Consider the following 5,000-nt stretch of genomic DNA (forward strand, 5'->3'; position numbering starts at 1 on the left):
CAGGCCCAGCGCAGGAAATGGTTTCCAAGGTCACCAGCCCCGGTGCTTTGTCAGCTCTTGTTGGCCTCCCTTCCCTTCACCCCACCTGCATGCTTGAGAGTAGCCCTTGCCAGCGCTCCTGGGCACCCAGGGGAGGTGCCTGCAGGCTCTGACTGACAGGCATGCGTGGAGTGAGCCCAGAGCTGGGAACCGGGACGCCAGGGTGGAGTGAGCATGGACACCGAGGAGGAAGGCGGCAGCGACACAGGCCGAGCCCCCAGGCACATCTGATGGCTGTGCAGAGGCCTGCAGCAGCCCCCACTCCAGGCAGCTCCGCTTCAGCCCCATGCACAGGCCCCGGCTCCCGGGCCGGGGTATGATGCCTGTAGCAGCCACGGAGCGGTGGGAGGTGGGGTGCCTGGCTCTCCATGTCAGGAGACAGGGAAGTGAGCCATCTGCCATGCAGCGGGCACGGCGGAGGGCCTGCCTCTTCTTGGCCGCCATGGGGAAGGCACATCGATCTGCCAACCAATGCAGCCAGCGGGACACTCTTGTCCCTCCACCGAACGAGGGTGCTCGTGGCAGCTTGGTGCTCACCACACCCCGGCCTCCACTCGGAGGCAGTGACGGTCGGAAAGGGGTGTGGCAGCAGCAGGCCAGGAGCCAGGGCACCTGCATCACATGCCCCGGGAAAGCTCTGCCCCACTTCCCTGGCTGGGGACTCTGGATACGTCACTTAAACCCTCGAGCCTCACTTTTTTCAGATGTAAAGTGAGAAAACCCATGCTGACCTTGTAAATGTACGTGGGCATCAGAAATAATATGTGAGCAGCACCCGGTAGAGTGCCTGGCACATAGATGGCTTCCACAGATAATCACTATTTTATAATAAAGACAACATCAACCCAGAATCCCTTCACAGCCCATACTTCCCAGTGTCACCTACCGGGCGAAGTCACGCTGGCTCACAGGCCCCCTATCTGCCCTTGGCCTGTGTGCTGTGCTCCGGGACCAGCCGCGTGAGGAGTCAGCGTGGAAGACCACAGGCCAAACCCTGGGAGGGGATATGGGGAGAAGCTCCTGGAGGCCAATGCGTCGATGGAAGGAGTGGGATTGAGAAATAGCTTCAGAAGAACATTCCAGAAGCAGAACCATACATGTTAATACGAAACTCTTCCCAAAATATGTATTTCAGAAGAAAAAGCAAAGACCAAACAGTGTGTATGATGTGCAGCTACTTATGTGGAAGAAGGGACATCCACGTGCACTTCTCCGGGCAGACATGCAGACCTGGCGCAGCGGCGTCTCCCGAGGAAAATCGAATTAGGGAAGGTCAGCAATAGGGAGAAGATATCATTTACCCGCTTCCTTCCTTCTTACCCTGAGCCTGTAGGTCCTAGTGTAACGACCCAAACGCAGAGAGGATTCCAGCGCCCGTGTGGTGTGCTCAGAGCCTCCTGCAGATTCCGGGCCAGGACAAGCACCTGGCGTTCCACCTCCTCCTGACAAATTATTCCTAAGAGTTAAGAAGACATCATCAACTTCTTTCTCCTACTCAGTTCTCTCCAGAGTCCCCATCAGCAAGACGTTTTCATATTAAAAACAATTTTCTCCAAAAACAAGCACATGAAAAGATGATCAACATCACAAATAATTAGGGAAATGCAAATCAAAACCACCTCACTCCCATTAGGATGGCCTCTATCAATTAGACAAGATCACAAGTGCTGGTGAGGATGCGGAGAAACTGGAACTCTTGTGCACTGTTGGTGGGAACATACAGTGGTGCAGCCACCGTGGAAGACGATATGGTGTCTCCTCAAAAAATTAAAACTAGACCTACATGATCCGGCAATCCCGTCTGGTTATACACCCAAAAGAAAGGAAAGCAGGGTCTTAAAGGGATATTTGAACACCCATATTCATAGCAGCATTATTCACAACAGCTAAAAAATGGAAGCAACCAGTATTCATCAAGGGATGAATGGATAAACAAAATGTGGTCTGTCCATACAACAAGATATTACTCAGCTGTAATACGGAAGGAAATTCTAACACATGCTACAACATGGGTGAACCTTGAGGACACTATGCTAAGTGAAATAAGCCTGTCATTAAAGGATAAATATTCACCCTAACTGGTTTGGCTCAGTGGATAGAGTGTTGGCCTGCGGACTGAAGCGTCCTAGGTTGGATTCCGGTCAAGGGCATGTACCTTGGTTGCGGGCACATCCCCAGTGGGGGGTGTGCAGGAGGCAGCTGATCGATGTTTCTCTCTCATCGATGTTTCTAACTATCCTTCTCCCTTTCTCCCTGTAAAAAAAAATCAATAAAATATATATTTTTTAAAAGGATAAATATTCATGACTCACTTACAGGAGGTACCTAGCGTAGTCTATGGAAACAGAAAGTGGAATGGTGGCTGCCAGGGGCTGGGAGAGGAAAAATGGGGGAGTTGTTGTTTAATGGATACAGAGTTGCCATTGTACAAAATGCAAAACTTCTGGAGATTGCATAATAATTAAGATGGTAAATTTTCTTATATGTGTTTAACCACAATAAAAAATAAATAAGTAAAAGTAAATTCCCTCTGTCTCATAAATGTCATCATGTGCTATCTGGCAGAGCCCTTGAGAAGTTATAATGTATATAATGTGTTCTCTCTATACTCAATGTGCTAAACCATTGTGAATCGCACATCATATTTAACCCTGCTTTTTTAAAAAGCGTGTAGCCACGGCATGACCCCATGTACTAGTATGTAACAGTCTTGAAATGAGAAAAGTTCAGAGCAGGGGTGCAGGATTCGGGGTAGGGAGAGTCTAGGTGTGTATCCTGCCTGTATGTGGTTCCTCAGATGTATGTGGGATGATGAGGTTTCACCATCCACCTCCATCCCCTCCCTGAGAAATAGAGTTGCACATGTGAAAACTGGTGGGACCCACATGTCCAAGTGGCAACTTCCTGTTTCGATCACTGTACTAGGCTTATGTCAATGTTGCCTTCAGGAGCTGGGGGACAGGTACACAGGAACCCTACTCTTTTTGCAACTTGAATGTGGATCTAAAATTATTTCAAAACTAGAGGCCTGGTGCACAAATTCATGCATGGGTGGAGTCCTTCAGCCTGGCCGGCGATTGGGGCTGCGGGAGTTTGGCTGGTCATGGGAGCTTGGCTGTGGGAATGCACTGACCACCAGGGGGAAGCTCCTACTTTGACCACCTGCCCCCTGATGGTCAGTGCATGTCATAGTTACTGGCCGGTCATCTGGTTGTAACAGTTGCTTAGGCTTTTATATGTATAGATGAAGACTTTTAAAAATGTTTTACTATTTGAAGAATGTGTGATAGTTGTAGCTCTCTGGGGACAAGACCCACTTTATAAGGTGCAGCTGCAGCTCCATCTCTGTATGCAGGACTTTCGTGCCGCCCAGGTGCCCCCGGAGTGACACGCGCTGTCTGCACGGTGCCCAGTTTACCACACACTCACATCCCTTCCACAGGTTCTCCTGCCCTGTGGGCCTCAACCTCTCCATCCCCCATCACCTGGGAGAGCTCAGGGCCTCCGGCAGTAACTGCCGAGTGCAGGGCACAATGCCCGCCTCATCTCATCCCACCTAACCCTCGCTGCCTGCGCTTTACAGATGAGGAAACTGAGGCTTGGAAAGGCAACGAACTTGCCAAAGTCCCAAGGCCAGGTCTAGTGACGCCACCAGTCAGGCTCCCGTACCCCCGACCAGCCACCAGGGCTGCCACCTGCAGACTGGTCTCTGGCAGCAGGTGGGAGGCAAGCCAATGGGGACAGGGCACTAATTCAAGCTGTGGGCAGAGCAGCTGCTCGAGTCCCTGCGCCCGGGGCCACGCTGCTCTTATGTTCCTGGTAGATAAAGTGCTCCACTTAGAGCTCTCTTCTGCGGCGGGGCCATTAGCTCGCTGACTCCTGGAGAAACCATTTGGCCAGCGCTGACAGATGTGGCCATTACACAATCACTTAGCCCCTCCAGCTGCCCCATCCCGACCTTGGGAGGGGGAGGGCCTGGAGGCCTGCAAAGCCCTGGGGAGGGTCCACAGACTCACTTCCTGGCCACGCCTCCCCTCTGCCCTGAGGCTGATTCTGCGGGCCCAGCTGCCGCAGCAGGAGGCAGCCTCTCAGACAGCAGGATCTCAGGGCTGCCAATGACCTTGCTCTCCTGAGAGTTGTTCACAAACTGCCTTCACATCATCATTTCCCTTGATCCTCCCAGCATCCCTGTGAAGGCAAAATTAGGATTAGTACTTCCACTATACAGATCAAGAAATGAGGCCCAGAGAGGCTACGTAGTTGGCCCAAGATCCCACGGCTAATAGTGTCAGACAAGGGGCTGACCTCAGGCCTGATTCCCAGACTGTGGGGCGCTGCAGCAGTCCTGGTGAGAGGTTAGCACGCATGGGAAACTCGAACAGCCTCAGAGCAGGGGCTCGGTGGCCAGGCTGGGCCAAGGGCTGCACGTCTCTGCTAATCGAAGGCATGAGGCTGACGAGGCTGCAGCCTTGCCCCCAGGGGCACCTGCCCCATTGGCAGAGCAAGGCGGCCCTTGATCTGGCAGGCCCCAGCCCCGGTCACTGTATCCGATACCTCCCTTACTCTCTGGACTCTTTGCTCAACTAGAGGTGTGCCCTCCCAGCCGGGGGCCCCAGGCAGGCCTCACAGCATCTGACAGCTGGCAAACCTGTCCCCACCAGCTCTCAGGGTGGAGGTGGCTGTGACATCTGGACAGCTGGCTGCTCCGGGCCAGGGCTCTGCAGCCCCAGCCCAGCTCTGTCTGACAATGTGCCCAGTCCCTGCCTTGGCCCTGGAGCCAGGACACACCCAGCAGAGTTGGGGGAACCAGGGGCAATGCGAGGGGGCATTGGGAAAGAAGTAGATGAGCCGAGCCGACAGGGGCCCAGCTCAGAGGCCTGAGAGCAGATGGCAGGCAGCAGCAACAGAGAAGGCCCAGCCTCCTCAGACCTGCCCAGCAGAATGCAAAGAGAAGACCATGG

The sequence above is a fragment of the Myotis davidii genome, unplaced genomic scaffold (genome assembly GCF_000327345.1).
Source record: "Myotis davidii unplaced genomic scaffold, ASM32734v1 scaffold854, whole genome shotgun sequence".
Taxonomy (NCBI): domain Eukaryota; kingdom Metazoa; phylum Chordata; class Mammalia; order Chiroptera; family Vespertilionidae; genus Myotis; species Myotis davidii.